The following is a 15,061-nucleotide window of genomic DNA, read 5'->3' on the forward strand; positions in this document are numbered from 1 at the left end:
TTCACAGTTCCCTATACAAAGTATGGTGGGCCGACAGCTCCCTTATACACAGTATGATTGGCCCGCAGCTCCCTTATACATAGTATGATGGGCCCACAGCTCCCTTATACACAGTATGATGTGGCCAGCAGCTCCTGTATACACAGTATGATTGGCCTGCAGCTCCCTTATACACAGTATGATGGGCACGCAGCTCCCGTATACACAGTATGATTGGCCCGCAGCTCCCTTATACACAGTATGATTGGCCCGCAGCTCCCTTATACACAGTATGATTGGCCCGCATCTTCCTTATACACAATATGATGGGCCCGCAGCTCCCGTATACACAGTATGATTGGCCCGCAGCTCCCTTATACACAGTATAATTGGAGAGCAGCTTCCATATACACAGTAGGATTTTCCCGCAGCTCCCTTATACACAGTATGATTGGCCCACAGCTCCCTTATACACAGTATGATGGGGCCACAATTCACCTATACACAAAATGATTGGCCCGCAGCTCCCTTATACACAGCATGATTGGCCTGCAGCTCCCTTATACACAGTATGATTGGCCCGCAGGTCCCTTATACACGTTATGATTGGCCCGCAGCTCTCCTATACACAGTATGATTTGCCCGCAGCTCTCTTATACACAGTATGATGGGCCCACAGCTCCCTTATACACAGTATGATGGGCCCACAGCTCCCTTATACACAGTATAATTGGCCTGCAGCTCTTTTATACACAGTATGATTGGCCCACAGCTCCCTTATACACAGTATGATTTGCCCGCAGCTCCCTTAAACACAGTATGATTGGCCCACAGCTCCCTTATACACAGTATGATTGGCCCGCAGCTCCTTTATACACAGTATGATTTGCCCGCAGCTCCCGTATACACAGTATGATGGGCCCACAACTCCTTTATACACAGTATGATTGGCCCGCAGCTCCCTTATACACAGTATGATTTGCCCACAGCTTCCTTATACACAGTATGATGGGCCCACAACTCCCTTATACACAGTATGATGGGCCCGCAGCTCCCTTATACATAGTATGATGGGCCCACAACTCCCTTATACACAGTATGATGGGCCCACAACTCCCTTATACACAGTATGATGGGCCCGCAGCTCTTTTATACACAGTATGATGGGACCACAACTCCCTTATACACAGTATGATTGGCCCGCAGCTCCCTTATACACAGTATGATTTGCCCACAGCTCCCTTACACACAGTATGATTGGCCCGCAGCTCTCTTATACACAGTATGATGGGCCCACAGCTCCCTTATACACAGTTTGATTGGCCCGCAGCTCCCTTATACACAGCATGATGGGCCCGCAGCTCCCGATTATGATTTGGCAGTCTGTCGTCATATAAAGTGACTGCAGACATTTGTTCCAAGCCTTTATCAACTTTATAGTAAAAAATTGCTTATTATTAAATTATTAACCCCTATCTGACCTCGGACGGGATAGTACGTCCGAGGTCAGATCCCCTGCTTTGATACAGGGCTCCGCGGTGAGCCCGCACCAAAGCCGGGACATGTCAGCTGTTTTGAACAGCTGACATGTGCCCGTAATAGGCGCGGACAGAATCGCAATCTGCCCGCACCTATTAACTAGTTAAATGCCGCTGTCAAACGCAGACAGCGGCATTTAACTACCGCATCCGGCCGGGCGGCCGGAAATGACGTCATCGCTGACCCCCGTCACATGATCGGGGGTCGGCGATGCGTCTCCATTGTAACCATAGAGGTCCTTGAGACCTCTATGGTTACTGATGACCGGTGGCTGTGAGCGCCACCCTGTGGTCGGCGCTCACAGCACACCTCCATTTCTGCGCCATAGCAGCGATCAGCAGATCGCTATGTAGCAGAGCCGATCGCGTTGTGCCTGCTTCTAGCCTCCCATGGAGGCTATTGAAGCATGGCAAAAGTAAAAAAAAAAGTTGAAAAAAATGTTAAAAAAATAAAAAAATATAAAAGTTTAAATCACCCCCCTTTCGCCCCAATCAAAATAAATCAATAAAAAAAATATAAAATCTACGCATATTTGGTATCTCCGCGCTCAGAATCGCCCGATCTATCAACTAAAAAAAAGCATTAACCTGATCGCTAAACAGCGTAGCGGGAAAAAAATTCAAAACGCCACAATTACGTTTTTTTTGGTCGCCGCGACATTGCATTAAAATGCAATAACGGGCGATCAAAAGAACATATCTGCACCTAAATGCTATCATTAAAAACGTCATCTCGGCACGCAAAAAATAAGCCCTCAACCGACCCCAGATCATGAAAAATGGAGAAGCTACGGCTATCGGAAAATGGCGCAATTTTTTTTTTTTTTTTTTTTTAGCAAAGTTTGGAATTTTTTTTCAACACTTAGATAAAAAATAACCTAGTCATGTTAGGTGTCTATGAACTCGTACTGACCTGGAGAATCATAATGATAGGTCAGTTTTAGCATTTAGTGAACCTAGCAAAAAAGCCAAACAAAAAATAAGTGTGGGATTGCACTTTTTTTGCAATTTCACCGCACTTGGAATTTTTTTCCCATTTTCTAGTACATGACATGCTAAAACCAATGATGACGTTCAAAAGTACAACTCGTCCCGCAAAAAATAAGCCCTCACATGGCCAAATTGACGGAAAAATAAAAAAGTTATGGCTCTGGGAAGGAGGGGAGTGAAAAACGAACACGGAAAAACGAAAAATCCCAAGGTCATGAAGGGGTTAAAGCACCACTCTGGCTTTTTTTTTTCTACCGCTGGAATGGTGCTTTAAGCGCAAGTCCCCTGCCCCGGTCATTTACTCATCTTCCGGCATATTCACTATTTTGTGGCACTGCTGCAGTGCCGCGGCTCAAACTTGTGAGCCCAGCTTCTGACTGGCCAGAAGTTAGAAGCTATGTCACAAGCGCTCAATGTAAGACTATGAAAGCGATAAACAAGCCAGAACGATGCTCTCATAGACTTACATTGATTAGTGACCTCTGCGCTGCTTCATGAAACACTGGAGACATGGACAAGTCACAAACTGCAGGAGACGGAGCCGAGGTGAAAACTGATAAAAACACCTGAAGGTGAGAATTAGAGCGGGGGCAGGGGACTTGGATTTTCAGCTCCGCTCCAGCAGTGAAATAAAAAAAAAATACTGGAGTGGTGCTGTAAATGTGATGCAGCTCTTGGTTACTGTATGGGGCTTCTTATACTAATACTCATAAAAGACCCAGGTGGTATGTATCAAAAGCCCCCTACCCCCCATCTCCAGCCTCCCCAGACAGCAAATATTACACATGATGGAGTACATATAATAAAATAACATAACAAAACATAATATTCAGCCCCCAGTGCCATGTCCCCCTACCCCATTTCAGCCCCAACAATACCCACATCATCTCACATCCACACCAACAATGCCCTGTCCCACCTCACCCACAGCACCCCCATGGCCTCACATGCACCCCCCAGTGCCCTGTCTCCCCTCCCCCACAACACCCCCATGGCCTCACATGCACCCCCCAGTGCCCTGTCTCCCCTCCCCCACAATACCCCCATGGCCTCACATTCACCCACCAGTTCCCTGTCTCCCCTCCCCCACAATACCCCCATGGCCTCACATTCACCCCCAGTGCCTTGTCTCCCCTCCCCCACAATACCTCCATGGTCTCACATTCACCCACCAGTACCCTGTCCCCCCTCACCCACTTTCAGCCCCCACAATACCCCCATGGTCTCACATTCACCCCCCAGTACTCTGTCCCTCCTCACTCACTTTCAGCCCCCACAATACCCAATGGTATCACATTCACCTGACAGTGACATACCTGAATTTAGTAAACCTAATCAGTTCCATCCCCACTTACTGATGAAGTTTGCAGGCAAGACAAGGAGGTGTCTAAGTGTCAGTGAAATGGCACTAGGACCCAGTGTGCACACTGCACAGAGTGAAGATTCAGAACTGCAGCCTGGGAAAAGCTTAAGCTTCATCATCAGGTCAGACAGGCAATACCATTCACTGCAGGAGGGAGACTCTGTGTTAGCCAGCCTGCAGAGTCTCCATCAGGCGGGAACAGACATACTGCTTTGCTCCTATGCTGTGTTCTGCCTCGTCACAGAAGTGGCCTCGCCCTGGCTCCCAGTGGGCCCCTTCATGTGACAGGGCCCGGGGTGACAGCCCCCTCTGCCCCCCCAGTAGCTACGCTACTGGCTACAGCAGAACAAAGTGAAGGTTCTGGAGTGGCCATCTCAGTCTCCTGACCTAAATATCATTGAGGCACTCTGGGGAGATCTCAAGCGCGCAGTTCATGCTAGACAGCCCAAGAATTTACAGGAACTGGAGGCTTTTTGCCAAGAAGAGTGGGCAGCTTTACCATCTGAGAAAATAAAGAACCTCATCCACAACTATCACAAAAGACTTCAAGCTGTCATTGATGTTAGTGGGAGCAGTATACGGTATTAGGAAATGGGGTATGTGAACTTTTGATCAGGGTCATTTGGATGTTTTGGTTGTCATTGTGATTTAAAAAGAGAAAACACAGTAGTTTGACAATAAATGGCTTCACCCAACCACTAACCATGAGTGGAGAAAAAATTTTGGTTATCATTTATATTCTCTGAAAAAAGGCCAAGAAAGCAAAACTTCTGCCGGGGTATGTAAACTTTTGAACACAACTGTATGACATTTCACATCATTTGAAACATCTGGATTTTTTGGTTGAATCTTCCGTCTCCTTTTTCTAGACTTATGGGAAAGCAGTGACATGGTAGAGGAAAGGGATAAATTAAATAAATGAATTTATACCTAAACATTTATCATGATGAACTGTCAGGAGCAAGTACCGGTAGTGCGGATTCTGAAAACTGTATTTTTCGATGCAATGGAATGAAAAAAATAAAAATCTAAAAATCAAATGGGATTCCACAATATAAAAATTACATCTATTAGAGGAATTGAAAAAAGTGCGCAGACGGTATTGATTTCAGAATTAAAGGTAAAAATCAAAGAGGATGGAATTAGCTCATGATTAATATATTTCTGATACAAAAGTACAAACTTGTCATAAAAAATCAGTCCAAGTAACCAAATAGGAATCAGTGGAATTGATTACCAATTAAGATAAGTGACCACAAAAATATCAAGTATGCCACCAAAATTGTTACTGGATATCAAAGTAATAAAAGTAATAAATATAACTACAATTCTTCTGCCTCAATATTGAATCATATGGTATGTTATTAGAGTAAAAGTTGTTTCAAAAATATGAATCTACAGTGATATGATGTAAATAATATTGACAACATAGGGGTAATGCACCATTGTTAATATATATTGAAAGGGTTTGCAGCGCCAACACAGACATGAAGCAGTGCACTGTTGAATTTGAAATCAATTTAGTGTGCATTTCTGTTCTGACATAATAATAATAGTAATATTAATAATTATACGGGTTGCACAGGTCAAGAAGTAATGCAGCAGCCCCTAGAATCAGTGAAACAGGTTCCTGTGGGTGTGTGTGTTACGATATCACTCTCTCAGACCACCTCCTGTATGATAACATAAGAACCCCCTGTTAAAGCAGTACACAAGGAATAACTCAGTTCACTTTGTTAAAAGAGAACAATCTTTACAGATGAACCTTATATAATGTATGTACGGTAGGTAGAGGGTGCAAATCTTAGTATGCACATAAACTGTTTTATGCACAGGCACAGACTCATTGGTTGTAAATGATGGCGTAGAGTTTGCAAAGTACTTGTCAAAACAACTTGAATTCTCCATGTTATCCATTTTATGTCTTTCTATAGCCCACATCTGTAGTAGTACCCATGCCCCAACCTGGGCAGCCTTGCCTTGTTCCTATTCTTTCAGGATCAGCTAACAAGTTGCCTCTTCACCCCCACTCCCTCTAGCTGTTTTGGACCCCCAATCCAACAGCTCCTGTATTTCTATCTTGAGGGTATACTCAGGACAGCTGGCTCCCTCCTGTTAGGCTCACTTCTAAATATCAAGGATCTGAATTCCGGCCATGTTTGAATATTTGTACTACTTCTTCTCCAGTATGGCTACTTTCTGGGCTTGCTACTTCAGCAATCTTCTTATTTCACACACACCCTAGTAACATGACGCACACACACCCAAAATTACTTACTAATCAACAATGCAGGAAATCACTCCCGATTACCTCCAAAATCGACATCCCATCTACAGAGCTCACAAATTGTTAACCCTACTTTGTTCTGCAGCTCCACTGGTCCATCGCTCCCCCAATACAAGCAAATTAATGTTACTTTTGCAGAGCGTAATAATACCATAAGCAATAACGTCAACTATCATACAGTTAGGGCCAGAAATATTTGGACAGTGACACAATTTTCGCGAGTTGGGCTCTGCATGCCACCACATTGGATTTGAAATGAAACCTCTACAACAGAATTCAAGTGCAGATTGTAACGTTTAATTTGAAGGGTTGAACAAAAATATTTGATAGAAAATGTCGGAATTGTACACATTTCTTTACAAACACTCCACATTTTAGGAGGTCAAAAGTAATTGGACAAATAAACATAACCCAAACAAAATATTTTTATTTTCAATATTTTGTTGCAAATCCTTTGGAGGCAATCACTGCCTTAAGTCTGGAACCCATGGACATCACCAAACGCTGGGTTTCCTCCTTCTTAATGCTTTGCCAGGCCTTTACAGCCGCAGCCTTCAGGTCTTGCTTGTTTGTGGGTCTTTCCGTCTTAAGTCTGGATTTGAGCAAGTGAAATGCATGCTCAATTGGGTTTAGATCTGGAGATTGACTTGGCCATTGCAGAATTTTCCACTTTTTGGCACTCATGAACTCCTGGGTAGCTTTGGATGTATGCTTGGGGTCATTGTCCATCTGTACTATGAAGCGCCGTCCAATCAACTTTGCAGCATTTGGCTGAATCTGGGCTGAAAGTATATCCCGGTACACTTCAGAATTCATCCGGCTACTCTTGTCTGCTCTTATGTCATCAATAAACACAAGTGACCCAGTGCCATTGAAAGCCATGCATGCCCATGCCATCACGTTGCCTCCACCATGTTTTACAGAGGATGTGGTGTGCCTTGGATCATGTGCCGTTCCCTTTCTTCTCCAAACTTTTTTCTTCCCATCATTCTGGTACAGGTTGATCTTTGTCTCATCTGTCCATAGAATACTTTTCCAGAACTGAGCTGGCTTCTTGAGGTGTTTTTCTGCAAATTTAACTCTGGCCTGTCTATTTTTGGTATTGATGAATGGTTTGCATCTAGATGTGAACCCTTTGTATTTACTGTCATGGAGTCTTCTCTTTATTGTTGACTTAGAGACAGATACACCTACTTCACTGAGAGTGTTCTGGACTTCAGTTGATGTTGTGAACGGGTTCTTCTTCACCAAATTAAGTATGCGGCGATCATCCACCACTGTTGTCATCCGTGGACGCCCAGGCCTTTTTGAGTTCCCAAGCTCACCAGTCAATTCCTTTTTTCTCAGAATGTACCCAACTGTTGATTTTGCTACTCCAAGCATGTCTGCTATCTCTCTGATGGATTTTTTCTTTTTTTTCAGCCTCAGGATGTTCTGCTTCACCTCAATTGAGAGTTCCTTTGACCGCATGTTGTCTGCTCACAGCAACAGCTTCCAAATGCAAAACCACACACCTGGAATCCACCCCTGACCTTTTAACTACTTCATTGATTACAGGTTAACGAGGGAGACGCCTTCAGAGTTAATTGCAGCCCTTAGAGTCCATTGTCCAATTACTTTTGGTCCCTTGAAAAAGAGGACGCTATGCATTACAGAGCTATGATTCCTAAACCCTTTCTCCGATTTGGATGTGGAAACTATCATATTGCAGCTGGGAGTGTGCACTTTCAGCCCATATTATATATATAATTGTATTTCTGAACATGTTTTTGTAAACAGCTAAAATAACAAAACTTGTGTCACTGTCCAAATATTTCTGGCCCTAACTGTATATAGAAATTGCAGCAAGTTTATAGTCATCATTACATTATGCATTATAATCAACATTAAGGAATTGTGACAACAGGAATATGGTCCACAATTTCCCCAAAGGACCAGCCTCTTTGTATTGGCTGAGGTAGTGCACCAAAAACCTATCACCAGTGATGAGGGAGCACTAAAATGCCTGGATGCTCATTACTAGAACCATGCAATTCCTGAAGCTTGGATGCTTGTTTTGAGTAACAAGTATAATGGGACTCAATGGGAAATCCATTTTTCCAGCAGACCTTACAATGAGTTCTGGGGACAGTGAAAATGTGAACATAGATTGAAAAAAATGCTTCATCTAAGAACAGCATGGGGAAGACAACTGGAAGCATCTTTGACTCCCAGATTACTAATGAGAACAATGATGTCACACTTTTACTCCACTTTAAGTACTGACAATAAAACATTTAAAATTGATGAGAAATTGGAGTTTACAGGAAGAAAAAATGTTAAGAAACATTATTTCCAGTACAATGACTTGTATATAAAACAAAATTTTCAAAGGATTTTTTTTAAATAATAATTTAAGTAAACCAAAATTGAAATGAGCTAATGATTAATATATTTCTGATACAAAAGTACAAACTTTGCATAAAAAGTCTGCCCAAGTAACCAAGCAACTATCAGCAGAATTGATTACCAATTAAGAGAAGTGACCACAAAATATCAAGTACGCCATCAAAATTGTTAATGGATGTCCAAGTAAATAATATACAGTTCTTAATAGCTACAATTATACTGCCTGAATATTGAATCATATGTTATATTATTAGAGCAAAAGTTCTACAGTTGGTGCCCTGAAGGGTATATGGATGACCCTGCTTATTGTTCTTTGCAAGCTTTGCATATAGTGCATAGCCTTTATGAGTCTAGGAGGAGTACCATTACATGAAATTTGAACAGAATGTGAGAATGTGTATGAGGCCCTCCTTTATGTCTAAAATAGAAATAATAACTCCCCCCACACCTCCTATTGCGCTTTGTTTGTTGGGAAATCTCTGCATGCGTTGCGGCTGTCAAAAAGCCGCGAGATATGCAGATGCGGCACTCAAACAAATTTTTAAAGCACACCGAAAACACTTGGTTAGCACATGAACATGCTCAGATACCACATAATCTGAGCACATTCGCTCATCACTACTTATCTCTACTTACTATAGTGCTTTGATACTTTATGATTTGTGTATTTTTTTTTGACCAAGGACATCCCCTCCTACATCAACTTATCATCTCCAAGCAGCTGGCTCAGAGTCACCATATTGATGCTGAGGACAGAGAAGACCCCCTGATCCACATAGCTGGGTGCTGTGGCGAACACCTGTAATCCTAGCTACTATGGGAGGCTTGGGCTGTGGGATCACTGGAGCTTGTCAGTTCTGGTCCATCCTGTGCTATGTGGATCAGGGGGTCTTCTCTGTCCTCAGCATCAATATGGTGACTCTGAGCCAGCTGCTTGGAGATGATCAGTTGATGGAGGAGGGGATGTCCTTGGTTAAAAAAAAAAAAAAAAAAATACACAAATCATCTCTACTTACGTCTGTCCTCTGAGACCTCCATGATTCCAAGAAAGAGACTGCAAGACCAAAGAACATGGACGATGGATTCTAAAAAGACTAGTAAAAAAAGTTATTTAACATTTTGCTGCATTTAATTCAGCTTTTCTTTGCTGTTTTAGCTATTAACAACATCAAATGAAAACACAGGAACATTAGTATCTGCATTTATATGTTGCATTAAATCATTTATGTCTTTAAGTAAGCCGTTTCATTACTCTATTTACAGTACTTAATCATCTCCTCGCTAAAAAAAGAACTTCTTCTTTAAAGAAATTAACGTCATGCGGAAGAAATTGTGATGGTGCAGAGCTTCATGTTACAATTTATGCTCGCTGACAATCATCGGCATTCATATAAATCCCATCCATCATATGGATTGTAATAAACGTGACTGCAAAGTACAGGAGACAAAATGCTTCTTGTAATTACAGTCTGAAGGTGCACCTGTTTCCCGAAGTCTAAATTTAACCCAAACGTAACATAAATGGGAGAAGGTTAATTTTTGGAGACAGCACAACAGAAGGGAAACAATTAGTGAAGCAAAACTACGACCTCTTCTTAAATGTCACTGACAAATTTTCTCTGACAGGCCAATTCACGTTGTCAGTACATTTAATTACAAAACTGAGGTCTGCTTGTTGGCGGGTGATCGGGAAAGGATCCCGTGTCTCAGAGGGAGAGACAATTACATAGAACAGTTAAAAGAAAAGGGACGAACAAACAGGATAGTGATTCATAGCAAGCAAAAGCGAGAGCACAAATGGAGACAAATGGTTTCATGCGGAAGGTGGCGGAGAAGGAGGGCAGATACTTTGTCTGACCACAATAGACTCTGACTATGAAAGAGAAATTGGAACTTAACTCTGACAATACTAGACCCTGACTTTCTGACAACAATATTAGACTCTGACTCTCTGACAACAATATTAGAGCCTAATCCTCTGACAACCATATTAGACCCTGACTCTCTGACAACTATATTAGAACCTTACTTTCTGACAACCATTTTAGACCCTTAATCTGACAATATTAGACCCTGACTGTCTGATAACAATGTTAGGCTACTTTCACACTAACGTTAACTGCAATCCGTCACAATGCGTCGTTTTGCAGAAAAAACTCATCCTGCAAAAGTGCTTGCAGGATGCGTTCTTTCCCCATAGACTTGTATTGACGACGCATTGCGACGGATTGCCACACGTCGCATCCATCGTGCGACGGATGCGTCGTGCTTTGGCAGACTGTCGGGAGCAAAAAACGCTACATGTAACGTTTTTTGCTCCTGACGGACAGCTTTTTCCGACCGCGCATGCGCAGCCAGAACTCCGCCCCCACCTCCCCGCACCTCACAATGGGGCTGCGGATGCGCCGGAGAAATGCATCCGCTGTCTCCGTTGTGCAGTGCGTTAAACGCTAGCGTCGGAATCTCTGCCTGACGCATTGTGACGGGGAGATTCCGACGCTAGTGTGAAAGTAGCCTTAGCCTCTGATTCTCTGACATCCACATTAGGCTATCTGACAACCAGGTTAGAACCAGATGTTTTATTTACCACTGCACCAACCTTCACCCTAGCAAACATACATTCACTGTCTGAATAGCCAAGATCAGTCATACCTGCCCTGTGTACGTTGTCCAGCAGCCATGACCCCATAGATTTATGGGTCGGGAGATTGGACCAGAGGCAAGAAGTTGGATAGAAGGCTATGAACGTGCAGTCTTCTTGATCCTCCGGTGTACTGTCAGAGAGGAGATTTAGTGTGTCCAGTGGCTTTGTTATGCCTCAGTGGACCAGAATGTCCTAGACAAGTGTGGGAAACCTTAAACTTGTCAAGATGAATCAGCCATGGATCAGGTCCCACGTAAATTCACCTAAGGACTGATGCCTATGATTACATTGGCCATAGAATCTAACTGCCTGTCCATAGATTTCTACATTATTTGAAACATTTTAACATTCTAAAAAGCATAAAACCGGGTCACTTGGACATTAATGATTTGCTTAAAAAGGGTGCTCAATAGATTCGTAGGAGCCCTTGGAGTGTTATAGATGTCTTTTCTGGGCAAGTGGAGGCTTTGCAGTATTTGCGATTCGCAGTAAGTTGATTCACTGCACATCAAATTCTTTGTGCAGAGTGCAGAAATTCAGGGTGCCTACAATCAAATGTGGGTGGAGGATTAGAAATGTAATGGGTTTGGGCTAGAATCACCTAATATTTTGGGGAACACCTTACTCTTCCAAATAGACTGTGCTCCAGTGCAAAAAGCGAGGTCTGTAAAGACTTGGTATGAAACTTTTCGTATGAAGTAACTATTCAGTAAGACCTCATCCTTATCAAACTCAACTGTTCTATGCCAGACCTTCTTATCAAACCTCACAAATGCTCTATTGGAAGAAAACAAATTCTCCCAAATAATCTGGAATTTTGTGGAATAATATAGGCTGCTATGGCCATGAGGGAGGGGTCTAACTCCATATTACCACTCATGTCTTTTAAATGGGATGGCCAAGGCGGTCACATAAATGTTTGTTGCAAAATTTTGGAACTGTCGGCCAAATTGCTCTACAAAAAGCAAAAAAATCCAATCCATATAAGGGCTACATCTGCATGGGGATGGTAATCTCTCCACGTGTATTGGGTGGGTTTCTTCCACATTCTTAAAGGGAAGGTGCCATCAAAAAAAAAATTTTTTACAGCGATTGAAAAAGTATAAAATATTAGTGTTTACATTTTCTTAAAAAATATTATCATTTGTTTATAATTTAGTAAACTATGAAAAATAATTTTAAAAGGTTTGGCATTTCCACTTTTAAACACTAGGGGAGCAGCTAATGAAATTTGACAAAAACCTAGTGTACAACTAGCTCACATTACTGCACTGCAGTAATTATGGGTGGAGTCTGCTGACCTGTGTGATGTCTCCTCTCCTCCCCTTCTGGGTGTTTGCTAAGGGATAAGAGGATGATATTCAGGAACCCAGTGAGCAGCCATTTTGTTGGTGACTGCAGAGTCAGGGTATGTTTCCACGTTCAGGAAACGCTGCGTTTTTGACGCTTTGTTGAGCCGCAGCGTCAAAAACGCAGCATCCAGATGTTACAGCATAGTGGAGGGGATTTCATGAAATCCTGTCTCCACTATGCATTAAAAGACGCATGCGGCAGACCCGCGGAAACGGACATACGGCGCGTCTTTTAAGAGCGCAGCATGTCCTTATATTGCAGAAACAGCGCAAGGACAACGCAGGTGACCTGCCAGTGACCTCAGGTGCAGATTTGGTCAGGATTTTACCTGCATAAAATCCTGATCAAATCCTGATAAAATCCTGAACGTGGACACATACCCTTATACTGACAAGTAGACAGTCACCGAGGATGGCAGGCAGCAAGGATTCTGGGAGATATATGGTGGAGGGAGCAGGGTGACAGCAGCACAGAGTATTTCAGGAGAGCAGTGTGCTGGTTTATGGGGGGCACCCCATTCGGTGCGCAGAGCAGCCAGGGATTGTACATAAAGTGCTGTCTTTTATACACATGGATGGACCGTCTGCTTCTCTGCTCCACTGAAATCCAGGAAACATTTCTGCGGATTGATGGCCTGGTCTGATCCAGACTTTGCATGCAGACCCCATTCCCCTCCTCAGATCCTGTGTTCTCCATCCTGTCCTGGCGATGTGTGAAAGCGAGGCGACAGGCGCAGTCGGGGTGACGCTGGGAAGGAAATGTAGCCATATAGTAACGATAACCATGAGACCCCTCTCTTCAGCTGCCTCACCAGCCCTCGCCTGACTGCACCTAACTGGAGGCCATGTTGTCCCCTCTATTACCCCAGACCGGTGTGCAGCTGTTCAACCAGAACAACCCTAGAATGGGTCCCCTTTTATGAAGATAATACTGCCATAGTGTTCTCACATAATACCGCCATATAGATCTCACATAATACCGCCATATAGAGCACTCACAATACCGCCATATAGAGCACACAATACCGCCATATAGAGTACACATAATACTGTCTATAGTTCTCACATAATAACATCATATAGATTGCAAATAACGACGCCATAGTGTTCTCACATAATACCGACATATAGATCTCACATAATACCGCCATACAGAGCACAGATAATACCGCCATATAGAGCACACAATACCGCCATATATTTCACACATATACCGCCATATAGATCTCACATAATACCACCAGTGTTCTCACATAATACCGTCATATAGATCACACATAACGGGGGAGAGGAGTGCATAGGAGAGGATTAGATACACAGGTCAGCAGTCAGTATCACACAGGACAGTATTAGATACACAGCTCAGTCAGTATCATACAGGATAGGATTAGATACATGGCTCAGCCATCAGTATCACAAAGGATAGCATTAGATACACAGCTCAGCAGTCAATATCACACAGGGGAGGATTAGATACACATCTCAGCACAGTAACATACAGAATAGGATTAGATACATGGCTCAGCACACAGTATCCCACAGGAGAGGATTAGATACACATCTCAGCACATTATCACACAGGGTAGGATTAGATACAAGGCTCAGCACAGTATCACACAAGATAGGATTAGATACATAACTCAGCAGTCAGTATCACACAGGAGAGGATTAGATACACGGCTCAGCAGACAGTATCACACAGGACAGGATTAGATACACATCTCAGCACAGTATCACACAGGATAGGATTAGATGCATGGCTCAGCAGACAGTATCACACAGGAGAAGATTAGATACACAGCTCCGCAGACAGTATCACACAGGAGAGGATTAGATACATGGCTCAGCACAGTAACACACATGGGAGGAGATAACTGCTCAGAGGCAGCACCACAAAGGAGAGGATTAGATTACCTCTCCCCCTCCCCACTGATACTTACTTCACTGCTTGGCTGCTGAGTCCTTTCTCCCCCCCGTCCTTGGTCTCCTCCTCCTATAACCGCAGGGCTCCTGCGATTATACTGGGAAACTGGAGCTCACAGATGCACTGTGAGCTCCAAGAAGATGGCGCTCATCTCCTGCCTCTGCTGTGATGTGGACGGCTCAGGGGGCGTGGCCACATCAGAGCAGGGAGCAGCACAATGAAAACTATACCGTGGGACGGCTACTGCTGAGTCCTATGCCCAGGGCTGCTGTATTTGCAGAGTGTAAGTGTCGTGCAGCTACACTTACACTCCTGCAAAGGAAAATGGCGGCGCCCAGTGGCTGAAAAAAAAATTAATAATAAAAAAAATGTTAAAGTTAAAAAAAGTAAATTTGCATTAAAAATAATTGTTTATATAAACAATCATTTTTAATACAAAAAATAAAATGCGGCACCTTCCCTTTAAGTTCTTCAGTGTTCTCTATTTTTCTCCCACACCTGAAAAAAACATACTAATAGGTTAATTGGCTTCTTTAGAACTCAGTACTTCTGAGTGTGTGTCTGAAAAAGAAAATTTCACTGTAGACTAAATTGCT

This window comes from Ranitomeya imitator, chromosome 3 (genome assembly GCF_032444005.1).
Source record: "Ranitomeya imitator isolate aRanImi1 chromosome 3, aRanImi1.pri, whole genome shotgun sequence".
Lineage (NCBI taxonomy): Eukaryota > Metazoa > Chordata > Amphibia > Anura > Dendrobatidae > Ranitomeya > Ranitomeya imitator.